The sequence below is a fragment of the Cucurbita moschata genome, unplaced genomic scaffold (genome assembly GCF_002738365.1).
Source record: "Cucurbita moschata cultivar Rifu unplaced genomic scaffold, Cmos_1.0 Cmo_Scf00031, whole genome shotgun sequence".
Taxonomy (NCBI): domain Eukaryota; kingdom Viridiplantae; phylum Streptophyta; class Magnoliopsida; order Cucurbitales; family Cucurbitaceae; genus Cucurbita; species Cucurbita moschata.
Window position 1 is genome coordinate 1,518,219 of NW_019268547.1, and position 19,383 is coordinate 1,537,601.

The 19,383-nt window shown below is 31.6% G+C and overlaps 1 pseudogene; it reads left to right on the plus strand.

Moving 5' to 3' along the window:
* The first annotated feature begins 11,231 nt into the window (after window positions 1-11,231).
* The window catches only part of LOC111464758, an 11,215-nt pseudogene continuing 3,063 nt past the window's right edge, over window positions 11,232-19,383 (plus strand).

Here is a 19,383-nt window from a genome sequence, read left to right on the forward strand (position 1 = left end):
AGTCAATCGTAATATTTGACATACTAGTTTTTAACTATTTTGAATGGGTGTAAAGAAAGCATCAAAATAACTTATTCTCATGTCTATGTGTTGAATATGTATTAAGAAATTGTTAATACAATGGATATGTTAGACATTTATAATCGAACATTTCGTATAGACATATCCCTCTTAGTGTGAAGCTTGTAGCTTGAAATTACTTAGGCAGAGAATATGTTTTACTTAAAATTCACTCAAGAGAGAATAATCAATAACGTACCATAGTCAAGAGAATAATTTTTTTTTTTATCCTTGAAAAATCAAAGAAAATTTACTTGATTCTTTGTTTTGTTCTTGCCCATGTAAAAATAAATAAATAAATTTTAAAAAAAAACTTATTATATATTTTTAGTTTGAATTTAAGATTACCTATTTTAGAGCTCAATCTAAATTTCTACTCATAAGTTAAGTTTAATTATTATTTGTATACAACAGTTAATAGGTAAGAAAAATATCGGTACAAAATGTTTGTACTATTAGTAATATGCTAGTCTCGGTTGTTTGACTAAAACAATGTAACCATTATCCCAATTAAAGAATTTGATTCTAAACTATCTCCAAATAGAGGAATGTTCAATTAGTTTTTGTGGTAAGATTCGACTATATCAATTTGAGTAACGTTCAACCACAACTATAAATATCGAACTCCAAGATATTCATGAGCAAAATAAGTTTGTTAAAACTATCTATCAAAAGTGTTCCAAAATGAGTTGTGAAGTACCGTTGCCTTCAAATCTAGTTTCAATTAAGGATGTCATTGAAGAAGGAATGCAAAGAGCCGGAAGGTTTGCAGTGGAAGAGAACAACAAGATTAATGAACATCATTTTATTTACAAGCGTGTGGTGAACGGTCTGTACGGTCCTGCTCTAGGTTTGGGTTCCATATATTATATTATGGTGATAGAAGCTATAAATGACCAGGGTTTTCCTTGGTCATATATTGCAAAGGTGAAGAGATTTATTACGTGGCCATCGCGGCATTTCCATGAGCTCTCTTCTTTTGAAGAAGTCATCGAATTCCCTATCCCCAAGTAGGAGTATAACTACTTAGACTGCTATCTTTACTTACAATAAGTCCTCTCTCTACCTGTGTTTTTGGGCATTACTCTCTTCTATCTATAAAAATGGCATAGCCATAATGAAATAATTATCTTTATGTCAGTATTTCTTTCACCTTTTATGTAGTACTTCATTATCTCTATCGTTGTATCGATATAACAACCTTAGAGGGATGAACAGGGTTTCAACAATATAATTATTAATTTTTTTTTAATAACAATAAAACTTAATGATAATTTAGAATTTAAGTAGGAAAAGGAATTTAGTTAGGAAAAGGGTTAGAAAATATAGCACCCTAGTTTTACAGTGGTTCGGTCAAACTCGACCTACTCCACTCCCCAAGCACCTTTTGGAATTTGAATAAAACTTTATGACTCTTTCCTCGGATCAGAGCCCAACCTCTACACCACTCTTTTTACAAGTTCAAGAGCAAACTCAATCCTTTCCACGGCTCAGGATCAAACCGGTAAAATTGTCTGAAACTTTATAGAAGCACATCACACTCTCTGAAGTAGTAGATCTACAATTTTCTCACAATACAATAGACATCTCTCAAGAATAAGATAAACCAGAAATAAGATTGGAAATGCGGGAGAGAGCAACAATGGAGATTTTTTTAAAAAAAAAATTTAGATCGAGGAAACTATGAAAGTTGTGTATTGAGTTCTATGTTCTGTGTGTTGTGTTATGAAAAATATGCAGAGGGGATGAGTTTAAATAGTGATAAATTTATCATAAAAAATTATAGACCACAAAAATGTGTATTGAGTTCTATGTCCTGTGTTCTAAAAAATATGAATAGATGATACTTTAAATAGTGATCAAGTTGTAAGTTTAAATAATGATCAAGTTGTAAAAATAGGAATCAGACCAGTAAAACGAGTGCACCAAAACTGATATTTATTTATTTTTAAATTTATCGTAAAAAATTATAGACATGTTTCATTTATATATATATATATATTATTTTAAATATATAATAAAAATATTTTAAATTCATTTTCATTTTATATATATATATATATATATCGTAATAGTATAATAAAAAAATGTTAATGAAAACCTAAGTAACCATTTAAAAGTAATTGAAAAGTTTATAAATCTCAAATCATTTGAAATAATTTTATAATTCAAATAATTTTCTTACTCAAAATTAGTTTTTATAAATGTAAATAAAATCATTATAATTCTTTCAATTTAAAAGTAACTCTTTTATAAATGTTAAAAGTAACTCTTTTATAAATGTTATTGGAAGCTCCACCATTATTCTACCAAAATCATAAATGTCATATTTCGTCGATTGGTCTATGATGTCAATTTTACTGCTGGTCCATGATGTCAATTTTGTTACTACATCAATTTTGCTGCCACCTCATTACATTGGGTATCTTGTTTTGACAGAAACTTCTTCGTTTTATCTCTAATTTGAGTGAACCAAAAAAGACGTTGAAATCGTTATTTCCAACCTTTTACTCCACTGTGTACAAAATACTGAGAATTGTTAATAATTGAAGGTAGGTTTGTTATCATCGAAACATCAATTAATTAATTAATTAAAATTAATTAATTTGAGATTAAGGGTAAAAAAACCAACATCTATATCTATTTCAACTAACTTGTTATAAAATTTAAAATTCTTACGAAGTAAGATAATTTGAATAATTATAAATATGAAAACAAAATACAAAATATTCTTATTAGCAGTGTATTCATTTTTATTTTTTATCAAATAAAACAAATATTTAATTCACAAAATTTAAACTATATTTATATTATACCGTAAACATTTTATTATTTCAAATTTTGTTTTAGTCATTTAATTCCAATAACATAATAAAATATAGTGATTTATTCAAAACTTGTTTGGATTAAAAATATAATTGATCATTTTTTAAAGTGAACCAATTTGATATTAAGAGAAAATAACCATTTTTTTAAGATAAAAAAGAACTAAAATTGAAACTTTAACGGTCGAAAATTATTTATAAATTTTGGGTAAGATGAGTATTAAGAATCATAATCGATAGTACTTTGCAAGCAGCTTCGAGCATTCAAGAGGTTGAATGTTGAATTTTCTTAAAAGGGTAACAAAGCTGAATTTCCAAAGAATGCACCACATTTCATTATGGATAAATGGAACCATTAGCTGATATAAACTTCGGGTGATACAATTACATCTCTTCTTTTCACTACTCTCGCTAACAAACCCATCTCAGACTGATAATCTTTACTAGAGGCTGCAAATTAAGATGTCTTACTGGATTATTCAAGGAAGCAAAGCTGAATGTCCAAAAGTGAACTTTTAGGACAAACAAAGTTGTATTTGAGCAAGAAGAATCATGTTCCATGTGTCCAGGATATTAGGGAGACACCAATGCAAACAACCACTACCACTCGAAGTTCCTTTGATTCTGTAATAGGATCTATGAGCCTCATCCCTCACATGAGAAAGAGCCATTGTATCAAGCAACCATAGTTATTTTAAAACTTCATCCAATAGTTCAAGCAAAAATACGCTTAATTTTGAAGTTCATATGATTGAGCCATTGAAAAAAAAAATAAAGTTCACTTTATTTACATAGATATATAATAATTTTCAGTTAAGTTTTTCTGAGTTATCCTATTTTCATAATCACTTTTATTTGGAGGTTGATTTATATGTTCTTTCAAGTGTCATGTCTACCCTAAATAAAAAAGTGTTTTATAATAAATGTTTCACTCATGTGCTCATGATAAAATTTTCCCCCTAATTTTCTCCACTAATTCAAAAATTTCTTCGTCTTACACATCTTATATTAAAAGATTTTATCTTTTTTCATCTCATTTTTCCTACTAATTCTATAAAATAAAAAGAGCATCTACAAGAAATTAGAACATAAGATTCCCATAAAAACTCAAGCCATGGTTTGAACAAGAGTTCAAAAGCTCGATGATCTTAACTTTTAAGAGCTTAATGAAAATTAATATACGTAAATTAACGATTGGAGATGAAACAAAAGTCTAAAGTTTCTTAGAAATATTATTTTAGAAAGGAGGGTTCAGTGGAGTGTCATTAACTACAAAGCTTATAGAATCTTAATAAACATTTCGTACTGTTTCGTTGAAAAATAATGAAAGAAACTTAGTTTTTTTACACAATGATTTAAGTGTCTCCACTAGGGTCTTCTCGAGAGGGTTTAGAGTCTTCTCGAGAGGGTTTAGGGTGTGAGGTCTTATAGACATGAGTACATGTTTTTTTGTTCCTTCCTTATTTTACTCTTAGAACAATCTTGAGTGGATTTTCTACGATACTAAAACGAGAAAACAACTTTTCTCGACGAGTTAAATGACCCTTGTCTCAACTAGGAAAAAAATTGTCAATGGTACACCTACGGAAAATGACTCAAAAATATTGTTCTCTTGGGACTTTTTCATTCGGGCTTCCCCTCAAGGCTTTAAAACGCATATGTTAGAGAAAGGTTTCTATACCCTTATAAACAGTGTTTCATTCTCCTCCCTAACCGATGTGGGATCTAACAATCCACTCCTCTTCGGGGCTCAGCATCCTCGCTGGCACTCGTTCTTTTCTCAATCAATGTGGAAATCTCACTAAATCCACCCCCTTCAGAGCCCCGCGTCCTTGCTAACACATCGCTTCATATTCATCCCCCTTTAAGGCTCAACATCCTTTCTGACACATCGCCCGATGTCTGCCTCTAATACCATTTTAACAACCCAAGCCCACCACTGGCAGTATTGTCCTTTTTTTGCCCCTTTTGGGCTTTCCAAGTTTTTAAAACGCATCTACTAGAGAAAGATCTCCACACACTTACAAAGGCAAGTCTTCTAATCACTTTCCAATGTCAGCCACTCCATTATTTTCTTGATTTGATACTTCAATTTTTTTGTATTGCTTCTTGTAATTGCTCGTTCGGGTACATGGAAGTGATCAGTTGTTGGATTCATATCAAATATCATGCAATAAAATTTAACAATAATTTAGAATTTAAATAGGAAAAGGGTTAGAAAATATAACACCGTAGTTTTATAATGGTTCGGTCAAACTCGACCTACTCCACTCCCAAAGTACCTCTTGGGAATTTGGACTCTTTCATCGGATCAGAGCCCAACCGCTACACTGCTCCTTTTACGAGTTCAAGAGGAAACTCAATTCTTTCCATGGCTAAGGATCAAACCGGTACACCGCTCCTTTTACGAGTTCAAGAGCAAACTCAATCCTTTCCATGGCTCAAGATCAAACCGGTACACCGCTCTTTTTACGAGTTCAAGAGTAAACTCAATCTTTCTATGGCTCAGGATCAAACCGGTACAATTGTCTGAAATCTTATAGAAACACACCACAACTCTCTGAAGTAGTAGATTTACAATTTTCTCACGATACAATAGACATCTCTCAAGAATAAGATAAACGAGAAATAAAATTGGAAACTTTGTAGAGAACAAGAAGGCTTTTAAAAAAGGTTTAGATCTAGTAAACAATGTAAGTTGTGTATTGTGTTGTTTGGTCTGTAAAACATGTAGAGGTAATGAGTTGAAATAGTGGTCAGGTTGAAAAATAGGAATGGATACTGATCAACTGAGAGGTGACCACTAAAAATAATATTTATTTATTTTTAAATTTATCGTGAAAAAGTATAGACCACGTGTTTCATTTAAATATATATATATATATATATATATATTTAAATTATTTTAAATAAATATTTAAAACATTTTAAATACATTTTTATTATATATATATATATATATATATATATATATATATATATATATAAATGTAATAATATAATAAAACAATGTTAATGAAAACCATGTCAATAACCATTTAAAAATAACTAAAAAGTTTTTGAAATCATTATAAATGTAATAGAAAGTAATTTTCTTTCCATTCAAAAGCAATTGAAAATTCCACCCTTTGTTACTCTACGAAAGTTATAAATGTCATACTCCGATTAGTCTACGATGTCAATTTTGTTATTGGTCTATGATGTAAATTTTGTCACCACATCATCAATTTTGTCACCACATCATCACCTCACAAATCTTGTTTTGAATTCGATTGGAACTTCTTCGTTTTAGTTCTAATTTGAGTGAACCAAAAAAGACGTTGAAATCGTTATTCCAAACGTTACACTGTGAACAAAATACTAAGAATTGTTAATAATTGAAAGTAGATTTGTTATTATCAAAACATTAATTAATAATTTGAGATTAAGGGCCAAAAAGCGAACCGAGACGATAACTCTTCTATTCCTCGAATTAGTCTTTCCATGGTTCATTGTTGTGCTTCTCTCAATTGTGCATCAGTAATGTCAGGATTGTCGTCTGGATTTTCCATGCTACAAAAGAAAGGTAAAAGAAAAAAGGACCTCACAAGTGCTCCCTTACAAACTCGTAAATGTAGTTCACTCATGTTTAGCACTCAACACTCGAATCAATGTGTCACTCCCTTACAAACCCACCCACACAAATGAGCACACACAAATCACACTCCAAAAAACAAATTGGGATGTGAGACAAACTATGTTATAGAGCTAAGTGCAAATCAAAGTGAATAGACAGTACACTCAACACATAAACAAGGGTATTAAGAAGGAGCAATCCGAATAACGACAAAGAAACGAATTAAAGAAAGAAAATGATTAAGGACTAATTTAGACGTAGTAACATATGAGAGTTACATATAATAATCAAGAGGAAAAAAGAAAGACATTTAACATGGATAAGCTTTCTTTCTTTCAATGGTTTTTTTTTTTACTTCTGGTTGGCAAAATCTAATCAATTTACCAACAAGAAAATTGATTTAGAAGATCTTAAAAAGAACAAAATGTTGATAAGATCCAGATCCAACACTTTAAAGAACATAAATTTTTTCTTTTTCTTTTTTTTTTTTTTTTTTGATAGAACATGAACATTCTACACAAACTGAGAAAAAAAAATTATAAGAAAATTAAAAGAGATAAGCGCAATGAAACATATATCCAATCTTGAGCCTGAAGCTCTGATACCAAAATGATATGGAAATCAACCCAAGGGAAAGTATGGAACGGATTACCTCGATGATCAAGATCAAGAGTAAAGAAAACTTGTTTCTAAACTCGTGATTCGAATCACTTCACAAGAGGTTTGATCAGTACCACTTGAATGACTCTACATGCAAGTTCTAAACACACGAATTTGCAAAGAAAGTTTAGCTCTCAACAAAGCTAAAATAGAAACTTTATTCTTAATTCCAAAATCTGATGTCTAATCAAAGAAAAGAAGGCTTTATATAGCCCTTAGAACCTTAACCTATGTGATACATAACTCTCAAATTAAATGGGCTAGTAAATGAAAAATACTCATAACCTCCATATTAAAATGGCTGGTTAATGGTGGAATATAGTAATCTATGTGGGTTACAATATAACTTTAACTCCTCTATTTAAAACTAGCTTAAATAGGAGAAACAAATAGTTAAACTATAATTAAATAATGCAATTAAGAAAATGTGCTTATTGACTCATCCTTGTACTAGTTTCATAAATTTAGCGGAGTTCATTAAATGCAACTTAGAGTGCATTAAATTCATCTCTTTCTTGAAACTCAACTTTGCACAACATATAAGGAGGTCTCCAGCGTCTTCTAGAATTTCCTTTGATGAGCTCACCATAACTTGAATATAACTGTATAAGATTTGTTGTAGCTTCTTGGCTCTCGTCCTTGTAATTGGACCTTGAGGTATGGAAATTCCTTGGTCGTGGTTCATATCATTCTCCCCCTCTTGAGAAGGATTCGTCCTCGAATCGAAGCCATCATCTACATCAAAAGGACTCAAATCAACAGCATTAAAAGTTGTACTAACACCGTACTTACCAAGTAAATCAATTTTATAAGCATTGTCGTTGATACGCTCAAGAACTTGAAAAGGTCCATCTCCTCGTGGTAAAAGCTTAGATTTTCTTTGAGTAGGAAATCTTTCTTTTCGGAAATGCACTCAAACCCAATCTCCTGGCTTGAAGATGACAATCTTACGTCCTTTATTAATTCGGGTGGCAACCTTGGAATTTTGTTTCTCAATTTGTTCTTGCACTTGCTTGTGCAGTTTATGAACAAACTCAACCTTGGCATTTGCATCAAAATTCATGAACTCTTTTGACGGTGTGGGTAACAAGTCAATGGGGGTTAAAGGATTAAAGCCATAAACAATTTCAAAAGGTATGCATTTAGTAGTGCTATGAACAACCCTATTATATCCAAATTCTATAAATGGCAAACAATCCTCGCAAGTCTTAAGATTCTTATCAATAATAGCCCTAAGCATAGCATTAGCAGTCATGGTTCCGTTAACAACTTCAGTTTGTCCATCCGTGTGAGGATGACAAGTAGTTGAATATACAAAAATGAAAACATAGGACCTGAGTATTTCACATAATACTTAGTAGGTGACCCCATGGTAGGGACCATGCAAAAATGAAAACACATGCAATTATACTTTAGGAACCTATCTCTATCCCATCCTAGGGGTGACCTCCAGTCTAGACTAACTTTGGATGTATAGTACTTCCCTACACACGATCCACACATGCGAGTGTGGATCCCTAGGTGGTTCGCACCCTCCTGGACCCATCCTCATCGAGCTAGTTGTCCGTAGCGACGTCCGAAGGTCAGTAGAGCCCAATGTGTCATGATCAACATAATCACTGTCATCATCATAATGTGATCGTCTGCACTCATCATCATAAAAGAGGAAATATCTCGATGCTTATGTATACAAAACATGCATGAGATCTCTTTGTTTCTCATCTTAAAACATATTTCTGACACAACCTAGTCTCATCTCTATATTACTTTTAGTAATACATGCTCATTAGATATTTATTTAATATTATTATTCATGCTCTTTAGGGTTGTGTCCTTGACCAATTTCTCAACATGATGCAACATGTCATTCATTACATACAACATGCTTGATATGGAAAACATCAACATATTAAGGTAACCACGTCATGCATCACTATCATCATAAATCGTCATCATAATGCCATCAATACATCATAATCATCAATTATCATCATATATCATCATAAAACTCATATACGTCATCATACATCATCACATAATTAACATACGTCATCATACGTAATCACGTCATAGCTCATACATCAAACATCAGATTTCATAAAAGTTCTAGCCTATTCTATAGTAAGGCAACTTACTTGGTTGGTCATAGCCGGCATTCTCCCTAAATTTATAACGTTAGCTCCCCTTCCTCGAAAGTTGCTCCAAATGTCATCGGGGTTCGATTCCTATTGATCGTTTGTCCCTTTTTGTTCGTATTTCACAATTTAATAATAATCCAATTGACAAATGTGAAATACGGCACTAAAACAACCTCAATTACCTTAATCGGGGTTTAAAACAGGTTCAAGAGAGTCGGAACGATGGAAATTGGGTTGAATTTGGAATTTCTGAGCCGAATAAGCCGAGGGAGCTGTGGGAAGCCGAGCCGAGTCGGGCCAACATGCGAAGCGGAGGGAAACCCCATGAAAGTTTTCCCATTAATACCCTTTACTTAAAAAAATAGTAATAAAATAAAATGAATAAATAAATAAAGTTTTAAAAAAAATTACTGTCAGAAAACAACTATGACACCTCCAAAATTACCTCCCAGTTTTAGCGTTACTTTTGAAAATTTCTTAGTATTTTTGAAATTTGTATTAACGGTCAGATTATTTTTGGAGTTTTTTTTTTTTTTTTAATTTAAGGGTATTAATAAACATTCCAAAGATAAATAGTCGTTTTGAAATTCTTTTAAAAATTTAAGAGTATTTGTGGAAAAAAAAAATAGTAATAGTTTTTATCCAAAACCTACCGTAAGAATATTTTTTAATTTGAAAGTTGATGTTTTTTAAACTTGTTTGAATGTTTAATGCTTTTATTAAAACTTTGGAAAGTTTTAGGATATTTTTTTTAGACAAAACTGCAAAGTTCAATGGTATTTTTTAATAAGAGATTTTTAATAAGAGATCCAAAAACACGATATACTGACATGAGACACAATTATGACACCACACGAATAAGATTTCATGTCATTTCTTAAAAAATCTAACACAAAAATACAACAAAATACAAGTTATTTCTTCTTCTTTTCTTTCTCGTTCGTAATTTCTTCGTTCTTATGTTTAACTTTTTTATATATAAAAAAAAAAATAGAAGTTAAACGTGAAAAAGGAGAAAAAAAGGAAGAAGGAGAAAGAAAATCCTTAATTCCGGAAGCTTATCAAATACTCTTTGACTGATATAAAAAAGCATGAGAATAACTTATTCTCACATCCCATCTTTGAAACCATGTACTAAAGTTTAAGGCTTTCATTTTCTTTTCTCATTTCTTTGTTCGTTTGGTCTAAACGACCCATAAAATGAAAAAATTAAAGTTGTAGTTAGTCAATCGTAATATTTGACGTACTAATTTTTAAACTATTTTGAATCGGTGTAAAGAAAGCATCAAAATAACTTATTCTCATGTCTCTCCTCAATGTGTTGAATATGTATTAAGAAATTGTTAATACAATGGATATGTTAGACATTTATAATCCAACATTTCGTATAGACATATCCCTCTTAGTTGTAGCTTGAAATTACTTAGGCAGAGAATATGTTTTACTTAAAATTCACTCAAGAGAGAAGAATCAATACCGTACCATATTCAAGAGAATAATTTTTTTTTTTTTTTATCCTTGAAAAATCAAAGAAAATTTACTTGATTCTTTGTTTTGTTCTTGCCAATGTAAAAATAAATTAATTAATTAAAAAAAACTTATTATATATTTTTAGTTTGGATTTAAGATTACCTAGAGTTTAATTATTACTTGTATACAACGGTTAATATGTAAGAAAAATATCGGTACAAAATGTTTGTACTATTGGTAATATACTAGTATCTGTTGTTTGACTAAAACAATGCAACCATTATCCCAGTTAAAGAATTTGATTCTAAACTATCTCCTAATAGAGGAATGCTCAATTAGTCTTTGTTTAAGATTCGGCTATATCAATTTGAGTAGTGTTCAGCCATAACTATAAATATCGAACTCCAAAATGTTCATGAGTAAAGTAAGTTTGTTGAAGCTATCTATCAAAAGTGTTCCAAAATGAGTGGTAAAGAAGAGTTGCCTTCAAATCTAGTTCCAATTAAGGATGTCAATGAAGAAGAAGTGCAAAGAGCTGGAAGGTTTGCAGTGGAAGAGAACAACAGGATTAATGGACATCATTTTATTTACAAGCGTGTGGTGAACGGTCTGTACGGTCCTGCTATAGTTTGGGGTTCCATATATTATATTATGGTGATAGAAGCTATAAATGACCAGGGTTTTCCTTGGTCATATATTGCAAAGGTGAAGAGATTTCTTACGTGGCCACCGTGGCATAGCCACGAGCTCTGTTCTTTTGAAGAAGTCATCGAATTCCCTGTCCCCAAGTAGGAGTATAACTACTTAGACTATTATCTTTACTTACAATAAGCCCTCTCTCTATCTGTGTTTGTGGAGCATTACTCTCTTCTATGTATAAAAATGGCATAGTCATAATGAAATAATTATCTTTATATCAGCATTTCTTTCTCTTTTTATTGTACTTCATTATCTCTTTTGTTTGATGGATATGACAACCCTAGACAAGTGAATAGGGTTTCAACAATATAATTATTAATTTTTTTTTTAATAACAATAAAACTTGATACCATGCCATAAAACTTAACAAAAATTAGAATTTAAATAGAAAAAAGAATTTAAATAGGAAAAGGGTTAGAAAATATAAAGCCGTAGTTTTAGAGTGGTTCAGTCAAACTCGACCTACTCCACTCCTCAAGCGCCTCTTGGAAATTTGAATAAAACTATATGACTCTTTCCTCGGATCAGAGCCCAACCGCTACACCGCTCTTTTACGAGTTCAAGAGCATAACGCCGTAGTTTTAGAGTGGTTCAGTCAAACTCGACCTACTCCACTCCCCAAGCGCCTATTGGGAATTTGAATAAAACTATGACTCTTTCCTCGGATCAGAGCCCAACCGCTACACCGCTCTTTTTACGAGTTCAAGAGCAAACTCAATCCTTTCCACGGCTCAGGATCAAACCAGTACAAAGCTCTTTTTACGAGTTTAGGAGCAAACTCAATCCTTTCCACGGCTCAGGATCAAACTTTATAGAAGCGCACCACAACTCTCTGAAGTAGTAGATTTACAATTTTCTCATAATACAGTAGACATCTCTCTCAAGAATAAGATGAACAAAAAATAAGATTGGAAGCTTTGGAGAGACGAATAATGGAGGATTTAAAAAAAAAAATAGATCGAGGATATGGAAGTTGTGTATTGTGTTCTAGAAAATATAAAAATGTGATGAGATTAAATAGTGATCAAGTTGTAAAAATACGAATTTATATGGACCACTAAAGGTCGTGGACACGAAAAATAATATTTATTTATTTTTAAATTTATCGTAAAAAATTATAGATTACATGTTTCATTTAAATAAATATATATTATTTTAAATAAATATTAAAAATATTTTAATTTCATTTTTATTATATATATATATATTTAAATATAATAATATAATGAAAGTAATTGAAAAGTTTTATAAATCTAATTGAAATCATTATGAACCTAATTGAAATAATTTTATAATTCAAATAATTTTCTTTCTCAAAAATAGTTTTCGTTTTCATGTAAATAGAAATTATAATAAAGTAATTGAAAACTCTTATAAATGTTATTGAAAACTCCACCATTTATTACTCTATCAAAGTTATAAATGTCATATTTGGATTGGTCTATGATGTCAATTTTGTCGCTGGTCCATGTCAATTTTGTCATTACATCATCAATTTTGTCACTACATCATCACGTCAGGTATCTTGTATTGAATTCGATTGGTCCATGATGTCAATTTTGCCGCCACATCATCGTCGGGTATCTTGTTTTGACTGGAACTTCTTCGTTTTATCTCTAATTTTAGTGAACTAAAAAAGACTATGTACAAAATACTGAAAATTGTTAATAATCGAAGGTAGGTTTGTTATCATGAAAACATCAATTAATTAATTAATTAAAATTAATTAATTTGAAAAAAAAAAACCAATGTCTACATCAACTAACTTGTTATAAAATTTAAAATTGTTAACAAAGTAAGATAATTTGAATAATTATAAATATGAAAACAAAATTGTAAACATATAACAAAATATTCTTATTAGTAGTGTATTCATTTTTATTTTTTATCAAATAAAACAAATATTTAATTCACAAAATTTAAACTATCTTGTAAACATTTTATTATTTCAAATTTCGTTTTAGTCATTTAATTCCAATAACATAATAAAATACAGTGTTTTATTCAAAACTTGTTTGAACTAAAAATATAATTGATCATTTTTTTTTAAGTGAACCAATTTGATATTAAGAGAAAATAACCATTTTTTAGATAAGAAAGAACTAAAATTCAAACTTTAACGGTCCAAAATTGTTTATAAATTTTGAGTCAGATAAATATTAAGAGTCATAATCGACAGTACTTTGCAAGCAGCTTCGAGCATTAAGAGGTTGAGTGTTGAATTTTCTTAGAAGGGTAACAAAATAACCAGATAATTATTGTTGAATTTCCAAAGAATGCACCACAAATTTCATTATGGATAAATGGAACCATTAGCTGATATAAACTCCGGGTTATACAATTATCTCTCTTCTTCCTACTATTCTCACTAACAAATCCATCTCAGAGGGATAATCTTTACTAGAGGGTACAAAGTAAGATGAAGTGAACTTTTAGGACAAACGAAGTTGTATTTGAGCAAGAAGAATTATGTTCCATGTGTCCGGGATACTAGGGAGACACCAATGCAAGCAACCACTACCACTCGAAGTTCCTTTGATTTAGTAGGATCTATGAGCCTCATCCCTCATATGAGAAAGAGCAATTGTATCAAGCAACCATAGTTATTTTAAAACTTCATCCAATAGTTCAAGCAAAAATACACTTAATTTTGAAGTTCATATGATTGAGCCACCGAAAAAAAAAACACTTTATTTACGTAGATATATAATAACTTTAAGTTAAATTTTTCTTAGTTATTCTATTTTCAGAATCACTTTTATTCGGAGGTTGATTTATATGCTCTTTCTTTATTCGAGTGTCATGTCTACCCTAAATAAAAAAGTGTTTGTATAATAAATGTTTCACTCATGTGCTCATCATAAAATTTTCCCTCTAATTTTCTCCATTAATTCAAAGGTTTCTTTGTCTTACATATATATTTAAAGATTTTATCTTTTTTCATCTAATTTTTCCTACTCATTCTTTAAAATAAAAAGATCATATACAAGAAATTATAACATAAGATTCCTATAAAAACTCAAGCCACGGTTTGAACAAGAGTTCAAAAGCTCGATGATCTTAACTTTTAAGAGCTTAATGAAAATTAATATACGTAAATTAACGGTTGGAGATGAAACAAAAATCTAAAGTTTCTTAGAAATATTATTTTAGAAAGGAGGGTTAAGTGGAGTGTCATTAACTACAAAGCTTACAGAATCTTAATAAACATTTCGTACCATTTCGTTGAAAAATAATGAAAGAAATTTAGTTTTTCTGCATAATAATTTAAGTGTCTCCATTAGGGTCTTCTCGAGAGAGTTTAGGGTGTGAGGTGTTATAGATGTACATGTTTTTTTTTTTTTTTTTTCCTTCCTTATTTTACTCTTAGAACAATCTTTAGTGGTTTTCTATGATACTAAAACGAGGAAACAACTTTTCTAAACGAGTTAATGACCCTTGTCTCAAAGAGAAAAAAAAGTGTTAATGGTACACCTAGGGAAAATATTGTCCTCTTTGAACTTTCTCATTCAGACTTCCCCTCAAGGCTTTAAAACGCGTCTGCTAGGGAAAGATTTCCACACCTTTATAAACGGTGTTTCGTTCTCTTCTCCAACCGATGTGGAATCTCACAATCCACTCCTCTTCGAGGCTCAGCGTCCTCGTCGGCACTCGTTCTTTTCTCCAATCAATGTGGAAACCTCACCAAATCCACCCCCTTCAGAGCCCCGCGTTTGATAAGGCAACCCTAATCCTCAGCCCAACGATCCAAGCTTTTGTTGAAGCAAGAACCTGTGAATCAAAGTAATTAACACCTCCTTATATGAAATTTGGATCAACCAAGAGATAAGGCTAGAATTATATTACCTCTTACGATCGAAGATCTAGAAGCAAGATTTGGAAATATTGTTCTAAATTGAGTCATTCCACAATCTAACTTATCAAGGCTTGATTGAATCGCTCGGGTGCAATTCTACCACAAGAATTGCTTAAAACTTAGAAATGGCAAATATGATGCTCGAATTTCTAAGGGAAACATCTCAATTTGAGATCTGAATTACATTCATCCACGAATCTGAATTTTACATAACATATTGTAGGTATTTATAGTCTCCCGGAAAAAAAAAAAGACGTTTGTGGACTAGATTTATTCGAGACGTTTGTGGACGGAATTTCCCGATCCCCTTTAATCTCCACAAAAAGTAAGTCAAATTGATCATCTGACTTTTACATAATTTATGAAATTAAACATAGTTTTTTCTAATAAATGTTGATGTGTTTGAGTGACTAATGTGAGAGATTTGAAATTAATTGAGCTCTTTGTGCGTAGGTTCTAGTTCTGTCAGACATTTTTTTAATCTTCTTGGCAATAGGTTCATTTGGAACACCGTGATTCTTATCAGCGTCCTTGCTAGCACATCGCTTCATATCCATTAGAAATGAATATCAGCGTCCTTAAAATTCATTAGAAATGTCACATCTTGAATCTAGATGTCTCCTACACAATAAAATTCATTAGAAATGATTGGAACCATCGTTAGCATCTACACAAAAATATCACATTCAGTCACCCAGAAAGCAATACATATAAATAAATAAGTTTAAACATCTATGTAAGAATTTATTTATTTATTTTTATAAATGTTAAAGAATATTATTGCTTTGCCTTAAACCCTGTAAATTTATGAGTATTTTTATCCTAAAATTTAAGAGTATTTAAAAAAAAAAAATTAATTAATTAATAAAAAATTGAGATATTTTTTAAAATATAAAATTAGGGTATTTTTATTAATTTATAATAAAAAGAAAAAAGAAAATAAAAGTGGATAAGGCAGGCTCATTTTTATTAATTTCTCTGTTTTTCTTTATTACAAAATAGGATGAATGTAGCTTAGTATTCAATTTTATTTTCACGATGAAATTCTTAATCGCTACAAAACATATCTTCTATGGAGAGGTTTCCACATCCATATAAAGAATGATTCGTTTTCCTCTACAATTGATGTGTGATCTCATTGGTATCATACACACACAATAAAATATAACATGTAGTGGACCTAAAACTGCCTGCGTTCCTGTTCAAAATAAGAGCATCTAGCATGCAATTCTGATCAAATCCAACGACATTGATCATATAACCTATGAACAAATCTCAAAACATAGACCATCTAGCATACGGTCAAAACTCAAAACTGTTATGATCTAGCGAATGATTTAAAACCAAAATGCAAGTCATCTACCATAGTGGTACAATTAACACATTCACTCCCGAGTGATGAACATCAAATCACTGAATCATAGAGCAATGTCAAACAATTTCTAAAACTCTCCAACAAGATAATTCTGATAGCCTACTCTATTCCAAATTCCTTTCTAGCAAGCAGATACTCGATCAACTCCAACAGCTCAAGTCCACCGCTAATAGATATTGTCTTCTTTGGGTTTTCTCTTTTGGGCTTCTCCTCAAAGTTTTAAAATACGTTTGCTATGAAGAGGTTTCCACGTACTTATAAAGAATGATTGGTTTCCCCCTCTACCCGATGGGATCTCACAAAAACGATCTAAAAACTTGAAACAAGGTGAAACAAAAGCAATCTAACCTTGACATCGAACCAAATAGGCGTTGCTTAGGACGGATACACAAAGCTTATTTTTGGTTATAACTTCTTCTTGTCACTCTCTTCTGAGTTAAATGATTTATATGCTAATGGTTATAGTTGAGATTTAGTTCTTTGCAGGAAATGTGCAACCATACCAGTTCCTTCTGCCTCCAACTTGGAAACAAGTGCGTGTAGCTAACATTTTATCTGGTAATTACTGTCAACCCAAGTGTGCAGAGCCTTGGGTGGAGGTGAAATTTGAAGATGACAAGCAAGGCAAAATCCAGGTAGTGGCTTCCCCTTTGGTACGTCTCACTAATAAACCCAATGCCACGATTGAAGACATAGGTAGCCCTGACAGGGTTATTGCTTCTCTTGGCCCTTTTGTTACTAGAAATACGTTCGATCCTGAAGAACTCGTTGAATCATCAGTTGAGAAATTCGGTGATTAAACGGTATAATCCTCCCCTGTCTTATAGATTACATTTTTCTTATTATCTTTCTTTAAGCACAATAATGTTACATGAGATCCCACGTTGATCGAAGAGGGGAACGAAGCATTCATTGTAAGGAAACCTCTCCCTTATAAGGAATGTTTCGTGATCTTCAGTTGAGAAACTTGGTGATCAGATGGTATAATCCTCCCTTGTCTTGTAGATTATATTTTTTTTATAATCTTTCTTTAAGCACAATAATCTCACATCGGTTGGAGAGGGAAACGAAGCATTCCTTATAAGAGTGTAGAAACCTCTCTCTTATAAGGAATGCTTCGTGATCACCGGTTGATAAACTTGGTGATCAAACGATATACTCCTCCCCTATCTTGTAGATTATATTTTTGCTTTAAGCACAATAATACTATGTGAGATCCCACATCAGTCGTAGAGGGGAACAAAACATTCCTTATAAGGGTGTGGAAACCTCTTCCTAGTAGACGCGTTTTAAAACTGTGAAGCTGACAACAATATGTAACAGGTCAAAGTGGACAATATCTGCTAGCGGTGGACTTGGCCTGTTACATGCTATAAAAATACCTTAGAGATATGAGATTTGTTTATCCTCATTCCAGTACAAGAAACTTATAATTTAGTCGTATATTCAATTTAGACTATTCTTTACCCAGAGATTGATAAGTATGGTTAGGAACCACAACTCTCCATGTACACTTTGATTTCTCATAACTCTCATAACTTTGCATTTGGTTTCCCCAAAAAGCCTCCTATAAATGGAGATATATTCCTTACAAACTCTTGATCAACTCCTTAATTAGCGGATGTGGGACTCCCTTTCAACATATAAATGGAGATGTGGGACTCTCCACAATAATATGATATTGTCCCCTTTGAGCATAAATTCTCATAACTTTGCATTTGGTTTTCCCAAAAAAGCCTCATGTAAATGGAGATGTATTCCTTACAAACTCATGATCAACTCCTTAATTAGGAAATGTGGGACTCCCTCTCAACAATCCTCAAGAATATATCATTTGTAACAAGATGACAAGTTTGAAGTCTCGTTTTTCTTACGTCCTAGTGGCCTTCCTCTAGGCCTCCTTGGTTGAGATTGTTGGATCGATATGACAACCCTAGAGGGGTGAATAGGGTTTCAACCATATCATTATTAAATTTTTTTAATAACAATAAAACTTAATACCATGCAATAAAATTTAACAATAATTTAGAATTTAAATAGGAAAAGGGTTAGAAAATATAACACCGTAGTTTTATAGTGGTTCGGTCAAACTCGACCTACTCCACTTCCCAAGCGCCTCTTGGGAATTTGAATAAACCCTTCTCGACTCTTTCCTCGGATCAGAGCCCAACCGCTACACTGCTCCTATTACGAGTTCAAGAGCAAACTCAATCCTTTCCACGGCTCAGGATCAAACTGGTACATCGCTCCTTTTACGAGTTCAAGAGCAAACTCAATCCTTTCCACGGCTCAAGATCAAACCGGTACACCGCTCTTTTTACGAGTTCAAGAGCAAACTCAATCATTTCCATGGCTCAGGATCAAACCGGTACAATTGTCTGAAATCTTATAGAAACACACCACAACTCTCTAAAGTAGTAGATTTACAATTTTTTCATAATACTTAGAGATAAACGAGAAATAAAATTGGAAGGAGAGCAACAATGGAGGCTTTTAAAAAAAGTTTAGATCGAGTAAACGATGGAAGTTGTATATTGTGTTCTATGCTGTGTGTTGTAAAATATGGAGAGGTGATGAGTTTACATTTTAAATATATTTTTATTATATATATATATATATATATATATATATATATATATATATATATATATATATATATATATATATATATATATATATAATAT